This window comes from Lissotriton vulgaris, chromosome 8 (assembly GCF_964263255.1).
Source record: "Lissotriton vulgaris chromosome 8, aLisVul1.2, whole genome shotgun sequence".
In the NCBI taxonomy this organism is placed as follows: domain Eukaryota; kingdom Metazoa; phylum Chordata; class Amphibia; order Caudata; family Salamandridae; genus Lissotriton; species Lissotriton vulgaris.
In genome coordinates this window covers 490,177,848-490,199,221 of record NC_141696.1, presented here as the reverse complement: position 1 = coordinate 490,199,221, position 21,374 = coordinate 490,177,848, and positions in this window count along the sequence as shown.

Sequence of the window (21,374 nt, the reverse complement as noted above, 5' to 3'; positions counted from 1 at the left end):
ACAGACACGTCAGGAAGGTAGGGCTTTGGTGCCATTCTGGGCGAACACTGGTGTGCGCAGGAGTGGCCCAACACCTGGCGCAAGCGTGGCATCACTTCCAATATCACAGTGCTCGAGCTTTTCCCCATTGTCATTGCCCTGCACCTCTGGCCCGGTCCCCTGTCTGATAGAAAGGTCCTTTTTTGGTCAGACAATATGGCGGTTGTGCAGGCCATCAATGGGCAACCAGCCAGCTGCCCGCTGGTCCTTTGTTTGCTGAGGGAGCTGGAAAATAGGAGCTTGCGCTGCAACATTGAATTCAGGGCTAGGCACATTGCAGGGGTTAAGAATGTGGCGGCTGATGCTCTTTCTCGATTCCAGTGGGACCGTTTCCGGGCGGCTTGCCCGCGTGCGAGAGCAGAGATGACACCCTTCCCCCGGCACTCTGGCGCATCTTGGAGTGGAGCAGGAGTTAAGAGCTTTAGGGGAGAGATCGCTGGCCCCAGGTACGAGAAGGCGGTACAGGAGTCACCTGGCGAATTTCTACAAAGCGATTGAGGACATGGGCCTGTCTGCATTGTCTCTCAAAGACAGGGTACAGGCGTTTGTGGTTTGTGCTAAGAAGCAGGGTAAATCTCACTCCTGGGTCTGCGGCCACCTGGCTGCTGTTAGTCATAATGCCAGATTAAGTGGGGCTCGGGATCCGGCTAAGTCTTTTGTTATTAGGGCTGCTTTGAAGGGCTGGGCTAGGGACGAACCAAGGGTCCCCGACAACAGGTCTCCCATTGATTTCCCTGCTTTAAAATCCATGCTAGATGTCCTGCATGCGGTGGCACACTCTCAGTTCGAGGCCTCCCTGTTTGCGGCGGCCTTTTGCTTAGCCTTCTTTGGAGCCTTCAGGAGCAGCGAGATAGTGGCACGCTCCAGGAACGACACCTCAGGGGACGCCTTAGGGGTGGCAGACATCAGCTTAGATGGGAGCCTTACCATCACCCTTAGGAAATCCAAGACAGACCAAGCAGGTAAAGGGGCAGTGATTGTGTTGGCCCCCCTTGGGGATCGTAGATATTGTCCAGTCTCAGTCCTGCAGGCTTACCTCGCTGAGCGGCCAGCTGTGCATGGTTACCTCCAGATCCATGCAGACCTAAGCCCGCTTACTAGGTACCAAATGGATAAAATCATGCTGGCTTGCCTCGGCAGAGCAGGTCTGTTGGACCAGGGGAATAAGTTTTCTAGCCACTCTTTCAGAATAGGGGCGGCGACTGCGGCCTTCAAAGCAGGCATGCAGCCAGCAAGTGTTCAAAAAGTGGGACGCTGAGAGTCCCTTTGCTACAAGCGGTATATCCGCCCGTGAGCCGGCGGGCGATGCGACAATTCGCAGTGCCTTTTCTGTTGTAAATATTGGTGTGCAGTGTTTTAGTTTATGGTACTAGCTTTAAGTCCACAGATGCGAGATGTGTTTTTGTGTTGTGCAAACGTTATGTCAATAAAAGTAAGAAAGTGAATCGTGTCTTTTCTTTTGACAGGATCGCGTGTGTGGGTCTTGGGGCATTCGACCGTCTCCAGGTTGGGTCGTTGGGCAGCGATCAGGAACTGGATGCAGGATTTCTCTAACACAGATTGTGTGTGGTTGGGTTTCCCTGGCATGCGCTGGAACAGTCTATTACATAGAGTGAGGGAAGCGCTACTAGCGGTAGGGGCCTGCCTCAAAACTTGGTCATTCACCTGGGTGGCAATGATCTCACTAATCTGGGTAGGTCTGCACTTTTGCTTAAGATGAAAACAGATTTAGTGGAAGTCTGCAGATTAGTGGGAGAATGTGAAGTCTGGTGGTCAGAAATTGTGCCACGCAGGGTGTGGCGGGGCGCTAATTCTAGTGAGGCTATTGACAGGTCTAGGAGAAAGCTCAACAGCGCAATGAAGAAATTCACTCTCCAGAGGGGCATGGGCTTCATCAGGCATGAAATGATTCAGGAAAAGATCAAGGGGTATTTTGAGTTGGATGGGGTTCACTTTTCACCTGTTGGGTTGGACTTGTTCCTCTTGGATTTACGTGAAGCTCTCCTGAGCAAGGGTTGCAGGTAACGTAGGTAGCTAGGTGGTGGGGGGCCCGGACGGCGACGGTGGCCACCGGCCGGGCTGTGGCGGAGTTACAGGGCTATCCGGAAGCGGAGAGGTGCAGCACTGTACTTCAGCGGGCACATAGGGGTGCCAGAGCCTGAAACCTGGAACCTCATGGGAGGTCCGGGAACCCGTGTCAGCGCCTCAGTAGTCCTTCGGGCGGTTGTGTGCCTGTGCAACTGGGGGTTTGCCTAGATAAGACCCGCAAGGGGCGTGAGTAGATTCATTACCATAATGGTGCAGCATATGGGTGGTTCGCCACGGTGCTGTTTGGCTCATCAGGCGGGCAGGTGGCGAGAATGCGGCCTGCCCTTGGATCGCCCGTAAGATAACTCACCATGATTACATAATGTTGTATGTAATAAACCTCCAGCAACTTTCCCCAAACTAACAATGGTGTCTTGTGTGTTATTTTGCGGAATGTTTGGTTATTGGTGCGGGGCGGAGGTTCTGTGGACATGATTTAACTATGCAGCTGCCCGAGGCCACCCGGTGGCCATCAAGAGGACGAGCTCGTAGTTACAGAGGGCTGCCCCACCCCCTTCCTAATCAGCCACTCCCCTCCGGGCAGGAGAGTCCCGGCGGGAGGGTGGGAGGGCCAGTGATGCACGTCCAAGGCGGTAGGCAGGGCGAGGGGTATTTAACCTCCCCTCGCCATCTTTTCTGCCTCTTTACCGCTTCGGACGTCGCGTGTCGCCTCCTAGGACACTCTTTTCCCTCCCTACCTTTTACCCTGAGTGTCAGTATGGGGAGGGGCGACGGTTGGAACTTTTAATGTGTCTTTTTTCGTTGTAGGCGGAGTTACAGGGCGATCCGGAAGCGGAGAGGTGCAGCACTGTACTTCAGCGGGCACATACGGGTGCCAGAGCCTAAAACCTGGAACCTCATGGGAGGTCCGGGAACCCGTGTCGGTGCCTCAGTAGTCCTTCGGGCTGTTGTGTGCCTGTGCAACCGGGGGTTTGCCTAGATACGCCCCGCAAGGGGCGTGAGTAGATTCATTACCATAATGGTGCAGCATATGGGTGGTTCGCCATGGTGCTGTTTGGCTCATCAGGCGGGCAGGTGGCGAGAATGCGGCCTGCCCTTGGATCGCCCGTAAGATAACCCACCATGATTACATAATGTTGTATGTAATAAACCTGCAGCAACTTTCCCCAAACTAACAATGGTGTCTTGTGTGTTATTTTATGGAATGTTTGGTTATTGTTGCGGGCGGGGGTTCTGTGGACATGATGTAACTATGGGCCTTGGAGTCCTGGTCCCAGTCAGAGTGGCAGCAATAAAATTGGGCGTCCCTAGCTCTATCAGTCCTGAGAAATGGAACTGGCTCATAGGTGAACTAACAACTGTTGCTAAATCACATGCCCGTAAAGCTCAACAAAGATGCTTTTTAATCCTGTTTTTTATGGGTGCTTATATGAGCTATGACAAGCCACCAAAGCTACATCTAGCAAGACCTAAAAAGTGTGATTACAGCGAGTAAATAGTTGAAGCTAGCTCCAATTAATGATAATCCCCAAGAAAATTTTAAGAAGCAAAACTGTAACATGGAAGATTGAAATTTCTAATCCCTTACAAATAGTGGGTGATAGGGGGAACAATGATACTCAACTTGTTCTTCCAGTATCAAAATCTGTGAATGTCGACTATTAAAAACACAAATTAGAGACAGCAATCAAGCTGTTCCTTAATGCAATGCTTTACAAAGTGGGAACACCCTGGACACAACTAGCCCCTTGAAAGTGCACACAGGTCTTCTCATCACTACCTAATGATTATTAATGTTTTTATTTTTGCATTCCTAAGCTCTAACCTCATCGAAAGGTGTATTTTTCATTGATGTTGACAATTTGTTCAGGAAAGGACTTCTTTTTGTATGATCATTCACCCCAAAGTTGTTGGACTGATGCTGCTAGTTTTTCGACTTTGTAGTTCACTGGGCCTAGCTGTCAAGGCCCCAGTGCCTGTGCTCTGATCCAGAAAGTATTTGTGCAATTGACTAGAACATGATTGACTTATTTAACTGACTTAGAAGTCCCTAGTATGTGGTCCAATATGTACCAGAGCTAGTAAGTTAAATGTTACTAGCAGACTGCAACAATTATAGGTTGAAAAAGTGACTCTAGCCCTGCCACTGGAACCTAGTCAGGCAGCTTTACATCTGCTAACTCGACATGTCAAAATAAACCCTTTTGCCAGGTCACATCCTTCCTTTTTAATGTTCAGAAACCAGCCCTAGAGAAGGCTTTGATAGCCCACAAGGCAGGGCACTTAATCATTAAAAAGAAGGGCAAGTTCCTTTTGGGCTTAACATGGCCTGACAGAAAACACAAAATTGCCATTTTCACTGTAGCATGGCCGGTAGTCCTATTTGCTAGTATGAAGTTTTACTAGCCATCGCGCTAAGAGCAAACTTCCATTTTGTACCACCAAAGATACTACCCCAAGATATCCAATTAATTGTTACATTATCCCGGATGCATTGCTGAAATCGGATGTAAGGTAACTTTTAATAGAAATGTGACTTTAGAAAGTCACCACTTTGTTACCTTTAACTTCGGTAGCCTTTCCTGTCTATCTGCAGCAGTTGTCACCAGGGAGAATATGCTGTCCCCTGCTAGGAAGTGTGAAGCACTCCTAGGAACAGAGAACAAAGAGAATGGCTGGAGGGAGGAGGTGTGACCTCCCCCAGTAGGATGACTACCAGGTGGTGGCCACAGATGTCCCATCTTCAAAGAAGTTCCCGCCTCAGTGAAGCAAATGGCGATCACATCTTCACCTGCCCCCTCCCTTGTTTAGGTATACATGTTGCATCTCCTCCAAAGGGAAAAAATCAGTTTCAAAGTCGGTTTTCAGGAGGAGTGACTCATTTTGCTCGGAATGCCCTAGGCGCATGCCCAGGACATCTCACATAGTAAGAAGGTTTGCTCCATCTAGGATTCAGGTAGAGAGGGGTATACTGGGATTGTTTGGTGGCCATACCCCCAGGAAGTAATGTAAAGTGGGAAGGGTAGCCTCATGGGAACTATTGCCCCATTGGCTAGTAAGTCCTCCCATTCCTCCCCACCCACAAATGAGAAGATGGTACAAAAAGTGGCACTCCATACCCACAGTCCTCAGATCACTACTGTTCTGGAAAAATAAAAAAGACAGATGAACTACTGCCTTCATGCTCTCTGGACCCAGCAAAGAGAGGCTGCAGTGAAGACTTAACTGCACCTGAGGGGCCTGCAAAGAGGACTGTGTCTGCTGTGGCCACTCCTGGAACAGAGATACACTTGCGCCAGAATGGAAGAAGTGACTCCAAGGGATAGGTAGCTAGCCTCCTGTTAAGCTTCATGGCCACTAAAAGCTAACGGAAACTGCACCCATTGAAAGCCCAGCAGCCAGGAACGCCTGCTTGCCGTTAAGTGCTTGCTGGGCGACTGAGTTTTCTGACCTACCCGAGGTGTCCCCAAGTCTGTGGGACCTATGGTCAATACTGAAGTGGACTCTGGCTTCCCTGCAAGAAAGAAAGAATCACCTTCAAGTAACTGTTGCAGACTGCTGGAACCGGAAGACCGGCTGACCCGTGGTGCTGGACCTGAACTGTATTCACTACCTGCACTGTCTGAGACAAGGACCTGAGGCCAGAGATGACCCCTGATGCTTGTGGATACCAGGGTGGCTCCAGGAATACTCACCACATCTCTGCAGCATCTCAGCATCAAGATCACATCTTGATGAGACCACGTTAAAAGAGGAAAAGATTGTAAGGAAACCAAGGCTTCTGAATAGCGAAAGGTAACTGTCTCACTGAACCTAAATGATCCGTGTGACTGGCTAGCACTCCGTTATATCCCGTCCAAGCTAAAAAGAGTAACCATACTAGCAGGGTGGCTAGGAACTGGTCGACAATACCGATTTATAGCATCTTTTAGAAATAATTTCCTTACCTTTGAAAAATTATATTGCTGGTTTCCCTTGAAAGAGTTTTGTAATTTTGGTGTTTAGTTTAAGATAAAAATACACTATATTTTTATAAATAGGTGTTGGATTTTTATTGTGTCGTGTTTCTTACTATCCTGTTGTTTGGTACTTTCAAATGCTTTACCCTTGTTCCTTTGATTAAGCCTGACTGGTGTACCCAGGGCTGAGCTAAGGGTTTTATTAAAGAAACTTAACTGGACCTGATAAAGATTGTGACATTATTAAATGTTGAGGTCTCACAACCACACAATATAATAATCCACTTTCCTAAAGTATTCCTACATTCCAGCTCCCTTCTATTATCCTAATTGAGGGAACTGAGTACCTGTAACAGCTGTCCAACAGAGCTTTGTGTGCCTAGTACCTCACATACACGTAGGCCTCATTTGCTAGTGCACCCTCAGAACACACTTCACTCACGCTCAGTGACAACCTGCAGAGGCCGCAGACCTGTTTTTCTCTAAGATTATTCACTGTTTTTTATTCTCCCAGTCTTCTTTCTTCAGTTTAGGTAACTTATGCTGCAGTTATAAGTTGTAGATGTCCATGACTATAGTGTATTTTACTTGAGGGAGTAGTCCTCTTAGGCATGACAGTGTTGTGTGTACCACGATCTGTAAGCTGTCCCTTCAGATCTGCCTCGAGTGCATGCATAGTAAAGCGCTGCCTGCCCAGAAAGATAAACTTTATTTTATCATTAGGGAAATGTCAGGATATGAGCATGGAGGCTTAGTTCCTGGATGTGATGCACAGATGTGATGTAAGTGAGGCAGGAGCAAGCATCCTTTTAGTGAGGTAGAGTTAGGAATACTGACGGCCTTCTCATTTCTAAGTTGAAACCACCTTCAATGAGCCTACTCGTGCAAGGCAAGTAACAACAATTAGGGCAAAAGTACCATAGACACACATTGCCGAAGCAAATTAACAATAAGTTCAGTCTTATCCAGTGATCCGTGTCCACCTAAGTGTGTCAGCCCGGTAGTCATGGGCCCTTCAAAAATGACATTTTTTATTGCTCTGTAGACATCATTACACGATTATATTCCTTTTTAGATCTCGGCCTGCGTAGGCTGCGTTTGCGCAGTCTCGCCGGCGAGATCTTATGTTTCTCAGTGTGGGGCTTGAACCCGCCCCTCTTCTCCATTGGCTGGCTTCCTAAATGGAGGCCAGCCATTGGAGGAGAGGGGCACCTGTTCATTTAAGCCCCGTCTTTTTGAGATTCGGAGGGGTATTTTTTAGTTTATTTCTCTCCTCTTTCCATTGGTTGGAATTTTACATTCCAGCCAATGGGAAGAGGAGTGAAAGAAAACACGCCCCCCAGTCGGAAAATGACGGGGCGTTTTGTAGATGCCATTTCTGCTTGACCTCGGATTCGGAGGGAGGCTACCCCTCATCTGCCCCGTTTTCACTGCTGCAGCCCGGTAAAGCCAAGAAAACTACCCCTGTTTTAGCAGCCCGCACGTTAATTTTATGCAAAAGGCAGCCGGCATGTTTCAAGATGGCCGATCTACTGATTACAGATTTTTCAGCAGTCTGCTTGCTGGGTAAAATTAAACTCTTCACTGTTCAGAGGAGGGGCTGCTTAAGTATCTCGTATGAGCGCTGCATAGTTTACATATTTAAGTCCGTGCTGTTCATGTCATACAATCGTTCCACAGATTTAAACTTAACAAGTTTAAAGTCAGGTCCCTGAGTGCCAGGGTCTGCTGCCCGGGCCTCGGTGCCACATTTCCCGCCCAGCAGCCTCCCAGCTCCGCGTCACTCACTGTTCACCTCTCTCCTTCCCTAGGATGGAGCTGTAAACCGTGCACGTCCGCCTCGTTCATTCACAAGGAGCCGAGGGGCGGGCCCGGGGCGGGGATCCAGCGGCCTCTGCCTCACTGGGCACCGTGTCTGGACACAGCGAGCAGGAGAACGAAGCACCGCCGGGCTGCAGGCTCCCAGCTCTGAGCAGCGGGGCAGAGACGCGCACCCCGAGGTACGTGCCGCCAGCTTCTTGCCCGCTCCCTGCACGCACTGACCGGTGCCATCTGAGCCAGCCTTGCCTCGCGTGCTGGAGGTCTGTCCGGGCCTCCAGAGCAGCATGCACGGGGCACAACTGTCCAAACTCGCCTGGTCTGCAGCGTGTGGTCATTGCTTATGCAAATACATTGAGCGCGCTTAGAACCTGGGTCACGTGTATCTTTTAATAGTGTATTGCTCTTGAAATGTATGTGACATACTTCTTGCTAGGTGAAATCGGGCGAAAAGTGCATTTTTAAAAGTGATGAAGAAAAAGTTGCATCCTCTGGAAAGATGCCGCTCCTTCTGTGGCAAATCGCCTCGCTGTCGGAGGTGCAGTTTTAAACGCAATATATACTGCTGCCCACTCAACTCTCCATAATGATCATTATCGCGAACTCTCTTCCGCACAACCTCCGGGCTTGTCTGCGCTGGCGTTGCACTATTTTATTTTCTCACTATCTTTTTTATTGAGCTCATCACCTGGGTGGGTTAGCAAAAATCTACGTGTACAGTCACCGGCATGCAGAAGGTGGCAACTGATGTAAAGAAATATAACGCCAAATGCCCGTGGGTGAAACCGAGCGCTCGCGCAGCAGCTTCTCTTGCACTATTGCCTCCTCGTGTATTGTTTTTTATTCTGCTGGTCTGTGGTGAGTGTTCCCTGCACTCTCTGCCAGTCCCGTAAAACCTCGCTGCGCCATGTTACCCCCGAGCATCTCGCCTCTCGCCCCTCCCCCACGCTACCATCATGCAGCCTAGTCCTAGCAGTGTGCCATGCAGCTTACTGTGTTGAGTTTACTTTCTTTATGTCCTCGCTGGGTGCCTCCGTCCGACCCCACCAGGAGGTCCCCCCTCGCCTGGGGTAGTGGTCTCAGGGCTCTCTCAGTTGGCGCCGCCTTATCAAGCAGGGACCCACCGCTCCAGGATTACCCCCCTGGGCCGTGCACCTTCACCCGCAGCAACAGGGCGGTCCGTCCTTAGCGGCGCCCTTCGCAGGCCTCCCTGCGTGATTCTATTACTTCCAGGCTGTTTGCTAAGGGTGATTATCATAAATCCTTTAATGTGTACAAAGTGCTGGCAGACATCCCCCCCCTTCCCTGAGCCTCGCCCGCGCTAGTGCCTGTTGAGTACACATCTCTGTGTGATCTTGGGCGTGCGCAGCGGGCGTGGCTGATGAGCCCTCCGTGCCCTGGTCTGAGATCTGTGTGGGGGGGAAGGGGTGAAGCCCCACACTGCCTCCTCATAGCGTCTCCCAGGTGAAAACTTGCCTTCTAGCCGCTCTGTATTCTGTTCTGCGTAGACATGTGACTGCCAGGCGGCCAGGCTCAGATATTTCTGCTCTAGAGTTCATTACACCCCCTGGGCCTCTTGAAGCCTCACACTCCCTCCTCATAGCGCCTCCTCGTTGAACACTGGACTTCTAGCCACTCTGAGTTCTGTGTAGACAGGCTCAGACATTCCTGCCCGGCTCTGGAGCTCATTACATCCCCCCCCTCTCTTGACGCCACACACTGCCTCCTCACAGCGCCTCCTGGTTTGCCACTGGACTTCTAGCCGCTCTAAATTCTGTGTAGACATGTGACTGCTGGGTCGGACAGGGTCAGACATGTCTGCCCGGCTCTGGGGCTCATTACACACGCTCCAGGTCTCTTTAAGTCCCACACTGCCTCCTCATAGCGCCTCCCTGTTGAACACTGGACTTCTAGCCGCTCTGGGTTCCGGGTAAACATGTGACTGCCGGGGCGGACAGGCTCAGATGTTCCTGCCCGGCTCTGGAGCTCATTACACCCCCGCCCCCCCTTTCTCAGACTGTGGGCCTCTTGAAGCCCCACACTGCCTCCTCATAGCGCCTCCAGGTTGAATGCTGGACTTCTAGCCGATGGAGGTACTGTCAGACATTTCTGCTCGGTTCTGGAGCTCATTACACCCTCCCTCCCCCCTCCTCCCCTGACGCCCCACACTGACTCCTCACAGTGCCTCCTGGTTTGACCTGGACGTTCTAAGAAATAGTACTATTAAAGTATCACCACATAATCGGTTCACGTAAGTACAATGGCAAAGGAACCGGATGTTTACATTTGTATCTTATAATGGTGCACCCTTCATTTGCAGTGCCGCTATTGTGAAAAGGACATGCGTGTTTTCGTCTTCAAAGGACTTCATTTTGTGCTCGTTTAGTAGCCAATTAGAGGGCCGTCTAACGTGCTGCTCAGCCATTTTTTAAGTCTACGCGAGTGATTAAGAGCCATGCGAATATTGTCATATCTCCCTTCCATTCTGGTTACAGTTGCGTGATTAATTTAGTTTTTGGGGCGTTTATTTCACGTATACATCGCTCCAAACAACAACTGAACAGTTTAAAGAGGGTCCAAGGGATATATAGTTTAAAGACCCATCCCTGATTATTATCCCCAGCTCCTACTGAATGTATAACACACAAAACACAGGGGGTCTACCAGCTTAATTATTAAGCTGCACTGTCATACCGAGTCCACAGGATCTCAGGGTGTATATATCACATAAAGACAGCGTATTTCAGAAAAAGGGGGTGAACACTACATGCATAAGAAAAACCGGCACTGCATAGGTTATTCATACATGGCTGACAAATCCAGAGCAATTAGCAAAGGGTTCCCATCAAATTGACTCAATGGTCAGTCCTATCATTTGGCCAAACCCTGGTGCATATCAGGCTGGTCCTCTGATCATTGGGACAAACAAACACCGCACCTTTTATTGCTGGTTAAGGATTTGGTCCACCAAAATAAACAACCGTCCGTGATGGCTTATCTTTGATGGTAAAATAAACAATAGTGCAACAAAAAATATAGTGACTTTAAAATAGGATGGAATGCCCTCCTATTGATAACTTTATTCTACGGACAAGACATGCCTCCTAATTAAAAAACCAGAACAGTGCAAGAGAGACAGTAACATGAGTCTACATGGGACTGCATCGTGTGAGAGTCATATGTATACAAGTATGTAAATCTTAGCAGTCATTAATGCTGTTCTAAGAGTTTGTAGTCTATCACAGGTTCCATTAGATATGGGCTACTAATTGGTATTAGAAACAGTTTGGTGTTAGAGTGTAGATTTTGAGATTTTTTGAGGCTGAGCACACTCAGTCTGAGGGTTAAACATTCTCACATGTTTGCCTCGAGATATAGGGAATTTTCCTACAGGAATGTTGTTTGGGCATTACAAAAAGCTCGAGAACTTTTGCTTTATGGTGCTCTATTTCTGTTTTACTTCCTATATCTATGTAGTGCGGGCCTCGTATAACCTGAGCACGGTCCAGGTGAGGTGAGGTCCATTCCCCTACCATTAAGGGTGAGCATATAACATTTTACTTTCTTTAATTATTTTTGGTGATACACAATGTACATGTGACTGACACATCGAATACATAATTAATGATCAGAGGCTTTCCTTCACAGAATTCACAGTACCCAAAGTGATATGGAGGGTTAATGTCTCCGGTTGTTACAGGTTGTACCGTATTCAACTATTTTTATCATACTTTATTCTTTTGGTGATGGTGGTGTTTTCTTTGTTTCACTACTAGGAGTGCAACTACTGAAAGAACAGAGGCCCTGATGAATGCCAAGGGGTTAAATACCCGTCAGGCAGAAACATGTTGGCCCGTTACTAGACAGATATTTGTTACTGTCTCTCTTGCACTGTTCTGGTTTTTTAATTAGGAGGCATGTCTTGTCCGTAGAATAAAGTTATCAATAGGAGGGCATTCCATCCTATTTTAAAGTCACTATATTTTTTGTTGCACTGTTGTTTACTTTACCATCAAAGATCAGCCATCACGGATGGTTTGTTTATTTTGGTGGACCAAATCCTTAACCAGCAATAAAAGGTGCGGTGTTTGTTTGTCCCAATGATCGGGGGACCAGCCTGATATGCACCAGGGTTTGGCCAAATGATAGGACTGATCATTGAGTCAATTTGATGGGAACCCTTTGCTAATTGCTCTGGATTTGTCAGCCATGTATGAATAGCCTATGCTGTGCCGGTTTTTCTTATGCATGTAGTGTTCACCCCCTTTTTCTGAAATACGCTGTCTTTATGTGATATATACACCCCGAGATCCTGTGGAGTCGGTATGACAGTGCAGCTTCATAATTAAGCTGGTAGACCCCCTGTGTTTTGTGTGTTACACACGTATACATCGCTGAAACTACCTGTGCTAAATATCATATCTGAAAACACACGTTTTGCAGAGAATTAATTGAAAAGAAAGCAAGAAATATTAAATATATTAAATTTTCTGTTTTTATTACAAAATGCCAGCAGGTTAAAAATACATTGGGAAGTCTTCGGTTGGGTTATTTCATGAGTCTCTCTAGTACAAGTCGCAGGTAAACACACCGGTTTGACACTAAACTTTAAAGGCACCGTAGGTGTTCCTTTATTAGTTGTGCCTGTGTTTGGTGTATTTATTTCTAACTTTTCTGAAAACGGGCTTATTAAAATATATAGCTTGCTTGTCGACCTAGAGGGACTACACTCAGCTGCAGTTTCCGGTTCGTGAATATTAGTCCTTCGGTCTCCACCCCAAGGGTCATTTCACAGCAGCCATTGTCTGCTGGAGCGTCATCCCATGCATTGCGCAGCATCGGCCCACCTCGGAGGCAGCATGGCGGAAGGTAACATCAGGGAATGGGTTGGCTCGGACACTTCTGCTGTTTATGGATTGTAGCCTGCAATATCGGGAAAGGAGTATTTGTGATGCGGAGTAACTGCTTGCACAAGCCCCTGCGTTCGAACTCTGGTGGGGCCTAGCCAGACTTTCATCATTAGGAGGACGATAAAATAAGTAACCTGGGGAGTGACCTAATGCGTTAAGACAATTCCGTTTCTACCATACACTGTAAATAATCACCACTATTGTCAGTTCAGTGTACTGGTCCAGTCCGCCTGAACAATTACTGTACCAGGGCAAAGCCTACTTACTTAATTAACACACTACATGGAGCAGCAGAAAGGTGCAATTCTATAGCAGTGTGCGTGCACCAGGAGTTGTGATCTCAGGGGCGGGCTTCATCTCAGATGCGGGAGTTCACGCTAACACTGGCTGCTGTAGCGTCATCCCATGCATTGCGTAGCATCGGCCCACCTCGGAGACAGCATGACGGAAGGTAACATCAGGGAATGGGTTGGCTCAGACACTTCTGCTGTTTATGGATTTTAGCCTGCAATAATGGCGGTAAAGTTATTCGAGAAGAGCAAATAGGAACGAGAGGCTCCAATGGATTGGTGAAGGGGGAGTCGGGGCAAAAGGCTGGGGCATCTGTTCTTTCCAACATTGGATTTTAACATCTGACATGTTGCCTACTCCTCAAATAATGAGCTGGTCTTGTTTCTTACTAGTTTCTGCGAGTAATACTTGCCTGGGTGTATTAGCTGTCAAACCAATCATTACGTTTGCCGTAGCATTTACACTAGTAGGGACTGCTAGCTCCTATTTACTGCGCCGCAAGTGTACGCGGACGGGCTCATCTGTGATTAATACTCCCAGAACTCGAGTGATGGGGGCTGGCAAACTATGCCCACCTCTTTAAGATTTAGCCTGTGCTTTTCCATGATTGCACCTACTGTAAGGTGGGCCTGTGTTGCACCACGAGGGGAATTGGCTTGTTGGCTTAATTGCGCCCCTCCCGTGCCCAGTCTTTCACTGGTATCCCCTTGTTTTCTGTGGTGTTCCATGATACATGGATGCCCTCGGACCCCAAGAGACCGCTGCTGACCGTGTGTCATGAAAGGGATGGTGAAGCTCTCGGATGTTGCGCAAGGCTGACAGGATGTTGGAAGGGTCTGGGAGTGAGAGGAAGTGTGACTCCGAGAGGTGCATGTCCCAGCTAGGATGAAAATGCCTGTGTCTGTTTCGGCCTGCAGCACTTCCTTATCTTGGGAACTATCGCTACGCTCATCTCCCAAGATCTGGGGAAAGGAAAAAACGCAGTCTGCCATCTGCATTTTATGTGGCTAGAGACGCATTTGCTTCCCTTTGCTGGCTTAAGGAAACAAATGTTGATGACTGCTTGTTTAGATCTCGGCTTAGTGTGTGTGGCTCTGTGTGTGTGGCTTTGTGTGTGTGTGTGGCTCTGTGTGTGTGTGGCTCTGTGTGTGTGTGTGTGGCTCTGTGTGTGTGTGTGGCTCTGTGTGTGTGGCTCTGTGTGTGTGGCTCTGTGTGTGTGTGTGTGTGGCTCTCTGTGTGTGGCTCTGTGTGTGTGTGTGTGGCTCTGTGTGTGGCTCTGTGTGTGTGTGACTCTCTCTGTGTGGGTCTCTCTCTCTCTTTCTCTCTCTGTGGCTCTGTGTGTGTGTGTGTGACTCTGTGTGTGTGTGTGACTCTGTGTGTGTGTGACTCTGAGTGTGTGAATGTGTGTGTGTGACTGTGTGTGTGGCTGTGTGTGTGTGTGGCTGTGTGTGGCTCTGTGTGTGTGTGTGTGGCTCTGTGTGTGTGTGGCTCTCTGTGTGTGTGTGTGGCTCTGTGTGTGGCTCTGTGTGTGTGTGGCTCTGTGTGTGTGTGGCTATATGTGTGTGTGTATCTGTGTGTGTGTGTGTGTGTGTCTGGGTGGGTTTGTGTGTCTATGTGTGTGTGTCTGTGTGTGTGTGTGTGTGGCTCTGTGTGTGTGTGTGTGTGGCTCTGTGTGTGTGGGTGTGGGTGCAAATGCATTAGGTCTCGTATTTGCGAGAGATTAAGCTATTGAGATTGTAAATGACAATGCCATTTACTTATCTGTTTTCAAAACCAACACATAAATAAAAAGTTTGTCATTTACAATGCCAATAGCTCTAACTTTTCTGAAGGCGAGAACGTTGCATTGTAAATGCTTGTTTTCCATTAGAAGTCCCAACTGTAGTTGCACCGTGGGATCTGGTCAATTTCTCCTAGACACATTGCTGCTGGCTCGTTGCATTTAATGGTCAAGGTAAATCTCCTTTCCCAAACCTCTGTAAGCAGACCCTGTCTCAGCCTATCTCAGTAGTTCCATCGGAGAATGGAGTTATCTCATCCTGTGTCCCGCCTCTGTCACAGTCCCAGTTCAAGAGGGTCCATCCAGCTCCTGCGTCGTCGTCCTCTGGTCAAGTCCAGCTCCAGCTCAGTACATGGGTCTGTTGAGGAGAAGCCCCTCCGAGGCGTATTTGAAAAGCTTTGTTACAGGTAATGGAGGCCTTCCTCCCCATAGTTTAGGCACGCTATCGTTATTCCCTGCGGCACAGAAAGAAACAAAGGCACCAGCCAACTCCTCTCCTCGTGTTCGCCATAGGCAGGCTGGAAGGTGATGCACTTCCAGACCCAGCTCTACTCTGGTCCTTGGAGATGCGTTTCCTTCAGCCGGAGACTGCACTTCAGCGAAGTCCGTCTTCAAGTAGGGGGACACAACTCACAGATGAGTCCCTTCATCCGCTCCTCAATGGCAACAACAAACTGCAAGCCAACCCCAGACACAAAGCAAGGGCAGTCTTCTTCTGAGTCTCTTCAGCTGTTACTTTTCGGCAGAGATTCCTCTCGATCACGAAGGTAGTCAATTCAGACTGGTCTAATTCTCTGGGGTTTCGGTTGGTGTACTTATCTATACTACTATTATAAAGGAAGAACTTTAAGGCTTTGAGGCGGGTAAACTCGGGAACCACAGCGCCAATCCACACACCCGATACATCGTTGTAATCCTCAGGGTGTGCAGATGGACATAGGCTATATAAATTAAAAACAAATACGTTATTTAAAAAATATAAGTAAAAAAAAAGTAGTCCCTTCAAAGTAGCGCCGGCCACGACATGCGTGCTGACATCAGGAGCGGCGTACACGAGCGCGAGGAGCGGCGGAGATCAGCGCGGGGAGGAGCGGCGGAGATCAACATGGGGAGGAGCAGTGACGAGGAGCAGTGGAGATCAGTGCGGGAAGGAGCAGTGACGAGCGGAGGAGCAGTGGACATGAGCGGGGAACAGGCGGTGAGGATCGGCGGGCAGGCAGTGAGGAGCGGCGGCGGGGAGGAGCGGTGAGCGGCGGATGAGGTAGGGCGCCAAGTAAGCAGTGAGCAAAGCAAACGTGAGGGAGGAGCGGCGGCGGGGAGGAGCAGTGAGCGAGCCACAGGTACCAAACGGGCCATTACAGGAGGAAAAAGTGACGTGGGCAGTGACATGGGCAGGTACCAAACGGGGCATTACAGGAGGAAAAAGAAATGTGTGCAGGTCACAAAAGCATACAAAGTGAAGCGGTCAGCTTCAAGCTAAAATGACAATCGGGAGAAGGTACCAAACGGGGAATTACAGGAGGAAAAAGTGACGTGGGCAGTAACGTGGGCAGGTTACAAAAGTGTACCAAGTAAACATAGAGGCATAATACTGCACAACGTCAGGGCGGGCGGGGGACCTGAGCGATGATTGCTCCCGGACAACGTCGGGACGGGCTGCTAGTACCCCATAAAGGCTTTGATCTCTTTGTGTGAGGGGTCCAGAACCCAGTTCAAACCAGTTCGGGGTGCCCTCGGCCAGGGCCCGTCGTCGTCTCTTTTTGCAGGTGTGCCAGGGTCCTCAGACGCATTGCAGGAGGTGGAGCCAGCTCGAGGGGAGGCAGGCACAGCCCTATTCAGGTCTGGGCGCTACTCCTCCCACCACTCTAGGTTTGATTGGCCTATTCAGCCCACCACCGGCTCACCCTGCCCTCCCCGGGGTCACGCACTTCACACCAGACCCTGTCACTCACAAACCCAGACGGTCAATACACACAAAACCGGCCGAGGCACATGGAATGGGTGAACACGAAAACAGCCACTTTCTAAAAGTGCTGTCCCCAAACATAGAATTCAAAAACCATCCAGCCTAATAGATGCGAAATCGAATTCCAAGTACAGGGGTACCAGACTCCGACTCTGTATCTTGCTCCTATGGGAAGACAGGCAGGTAACCATTATATGCAGCCTTCTCAATTCAAACATATCGGGCAAGATAGCCCCTCAATAGTGAAAAGATCATTTGGTGGCCTTTCACTATCAGGACCCATCTCCCACACTTAGGACAGGTCCTGCCTTCCTCACGCACTGCACCCTGCCCAGGGGGGTACCTCAGGCCTGCTATGGGGGCGACTAACATGCAAGAGAAGGGAGGATCAGGCTTGGTGGGTGTTGACACTGGCCAGGTTGTCGGTGCAGTCAAGAGACTGTGCGTGGGCACAGCGGTGGCCGGCCCAAGACATTATTTCTGCTCTACTCGTGTGGGTAGTATTAATAACAAGGGGACTCGGTCACGACGATTCAATTGAAGCTGCTCTTTATTCAAAGCAGAATGTATACCCTTTTAATTTAATTCTTGGGTATTGATATATTTTTTATCAAATGTTTAAGTTAATTCACTTCATACAATTGTAACATTGAAAATGTGTCCAAGTATTATACATTGCCATACATATAAGTTTGCACAATACAATTATACACTTGATGAATACATGGTTCACAATATTTACAAATTAACAGTATTTACAACAATTATTGAAATAGTACCCTAGTACTTCTTTTTCTGGCAGTCCTACAACCTCTTTGTTTGGCTATAATCTGGGACTGATCTCACAAGGGATAATTTTTTATGGACAAAGCTTTATTGAGTGTGTACACCACTCGGGTGTGCACATTTACATTTATAACCCTTTGTGGATGCAAAAATTGTGAAACAGCCGACGCGTTTCTAAACCCATTCTCAAATTTCCGGGTTTTTCATCAGGGCTTTTACTGGGTACCTGTTGGGGGATAAGGGGAGGGAACAATTAGGTTGTTGGACCTTCACTTCTCTTTAATCAAACTGTGTGTGTCTAGTACTTAAAGTTACCTCGTTACTGTTTGTGCGCTCAGATTCTGCAGTTTTCTTAGTTTGCTGGTGAGCCACCTATTTGAGTCTGAAAAAGTGAAAGACAAAACAATTGTCTCTAGCTACATATAACAACAGGACTTGGTAAAACGATTTACAGTGGTATGGCTGTAAGACTTACTTGTATGCTTCTTGTTTCGATCAGGTGTTGCTGCTCTTGTTCATTTCATGAATCAGTAGCACAATTACGTTTGAATGTGGCGGGGTCTATTTGGAGATAAATATGGATGTTTTAACTCGATGTTTCGGCAAATTTTAAACACGTATTGGCCAAGCTTTAAATAAGGGAACCTACTTAATAATTTTGTTCTGGGGCTTTCCTGCGATTCTCGTATTTGTCTTTTAGCCGGACGGCATTGTCACGCTCGGTTCGTTTTACACGGTGCGGCGTCTGCTGTGAATTGAAGAACAGCAGTGAGCCCCTCTCAGCCATACACGTGTATTATTACCTATCCGTAGCATGTTGTCCTTACCTTTTTAATATGTAGGGTCTGGGCTACTCGCACATGCAGTCTGCCTCGCTCACTTCCGTGTTTGGTTTGCTCCGGGTACGCCGGACACGTGACTTACACCAGAATTGTGGGTAATGTAGTCAATATAGCCATGCATCGTTTGACCAGTCTTTATTGAGCATGATTTCTGGGCAAAGTAGAAGAATTAAAGATTATAAAATGTCTTGTGGGAGGACCTAGCCAATTGTGTTTTATAATTCGGACATCTCGTTCAAACCCTCGCTCACACAGTTATATTTTAATATTAGGTAGGCTTCTCTTTTCAACAATTTAGTTTCCACATTACCGCCGCGTGCCGAAATTTTAATGCCTGACAAGACAGACCACCTGAAATCTTTTTCTGTAAGGTTATTGTCCACAAAATGTTGGACCATCGGGGCAGTCACCGCTTTTTGTTTTATTCTGGAGCGATGTTGGGCTAATCGCTGATTGATCTGTTAATTGGTCTTCCCAATATAGATTTTGGTGCTTGGACAAATTATTACATACACTAGGTTTTTACTTTTACAGTTCGTGAATTCAGTATGAGTCCATTTTATAGAGTTGTGTTCAAAAACTGTCCCTTCAATTGTGTTGGCAAATGATATGCAGGTCCCACATTTGTGGTGACCCTCCACAGGTTTCAAGTTCCATATCTTGCCCAAATCTGTTTTAGCTTTGGTTATCCCTAAATCAGCCCTACTAATCTGTTGCCCGATGTTTCTATTTTTCTTTAGGGCAAACAATGGTCTTGCAAATGGTGCTTCCAAATTGGATATTAGGCAGACCCTCCAGGATATCGCGATTTCGCGATTTCGCGATTTGCCGCGAAATCGGCAATTTTGAAAAAATGCCGCGATTTTTACAAAAGTGCCTGCGAAATTGGCATTTTTACAAAAGCCGCTATATCCTGGGGGGTCTGTGTGTATGTACCATATCAAAAGACACATACAGCCATGTGTGCGTAAGAGTGTGTGTGACAGACAGCGTGCGTGCATGCGTGTGAGCGTTAATCCTTTTCACACAGCATGCTGAAAGATCTTTGTTAGGGATTCCTTTGCAAAGCTACCACAAGGGCTCGTGTGAAATCAGACACCTCCAGCGCGTCTTGGAGATTCAGTCAACACGAATTTGCAAACCTACAAGTCACAGCGTGACAGAAACATTAGGAAGGACTGAAGGTGTCAAGCCCAGCGCCAGCCCATTTAACAATTGTGCGGCTATCGCCTGTGGATTGGGTAGTTTACCATACCTGGCGTGTTTGTGGCTGTCTGCCTGCCTCTCCAGCCAACCTACAAGCCGTCACCACCGCCTGCTGGTTTGCACATTGGTCAAAGCTAAGGCCGCCTGCTGTTTCTGCACTGATGGCTCGAGCTAAGGGCGCCTGCTCTTATCCCCCCCCTCCCCCCCGTACTGTCTGACGGACAGGTGCTGGCTCTTTGAACAGGCCTTCCTTCCTTTCTTCGTGATGTTCACGAAGGGGGAGAGGTGCTGATCTCCGAGGCACATATAATGCCACAGTGCCTCTCTTTGCAGGTGCCCAATTAAAAGCCTCTCTGGTAAACAATTAATTGTGCGGTGCATTTATTGTTAAAACCAAGCATTGATTGGTAATGAATAACGATCTCATCTTTACGCTTTTGTTGAGGAGCAGCAATTTCATTTTGGGATTCACTTGTTGTTGTTGAATTTTCTCAAACAGAAAGATTTAAAACTTTCTCGAGTGGTTTTCCACCGTTTCCTTCGTGACAACACTCTGTGATCTGCTGCACCACCAACAAGCAGTGTCCTCTGGAACAGAAAGTACGCGCTGGCGCCAAAATAATAGTGGCCTCTATTCGCAAATAAAACAGCATAACTGTCAAGGCTTCAGATTGCTATGTGTGACATTTTCATACTTTCAGTGTGAATATGAGTTACATTTCAACGATTATGAATGACACTTTCTCACAAGCAAATCAAGCAATGAAGACGAGGGAAACATAAATATCAGAAATTACATCTATTTAAGCAATGAGAAACTTATGGGCCGATTCCCAAAGGTAATCTTAGACAAAGGTCTAACTTAATGACTTTTAGTATTTACAGAGATCGTTTGCGAGTCGTATCTTTACATCCGCAGGTGGGCCGGATTCTGCACACATGGGCCGTACTATCCGCACCCTGGCCGTACTCTCCGGCGTCACGTTGTACCATGGTGCATCTTTTGCGCCGCCGCTGCGTCACAAAAGTGACGCAACGGCGGCGTAAAAGCAGCGCAAGGGACTTGTAAATCTACCCCAAAGTGTCTATATTGTAAAGAAACCAAATATACATAGCTTCATGTTGTTGAATAACTAAAAAAACTAAGATATCTGTGCTTGTTGTAGGAAAAATGGCCACATAAAATGCCGCAAAATTGCCGCTAAATTTCCATATTTGTGCCGCTAAATTTCCATTTTTGTGCCGCTAAATTTGCTAATCCATGCCGCTATATCCTGGGGGGTCTGATTAGGTGCCAGTTTCTTAGGACAATCGATTTAAATTTGTTGGTGTAAGGACCATACGTTGTCACGCAAACTAGTTTGTCTAGGGGTTTCTTATCTCTCTTGATTAACAGTTCTTCCCTAGGTGTAAACCATGCTCATTTGGTGGCATGTTTTAACATCTTTTTTGGGTAGCCTCTGGCTCCTAACTGCTCACATAAAATTTCAGAGTGTACCAAATAATCTTTCCTTGAGCAGTTTCGTCTAATCCGTAGCAGTTGACTGTACGGTAAGTTTGCCTTCAGGCTTTGAGGGTGGAAGCTCCGGTAATGGAGGATGGTGTTTTTATCTGTCTTTTTGCTGTATAGTGTCGTACCCTATTTATTGTACAGTCAACTGCAACAGATTAGACAAAACTGCTCAAGGAAAGAAGAATTTTTGGTACTCTATAGTTCTTCCCTAGGTT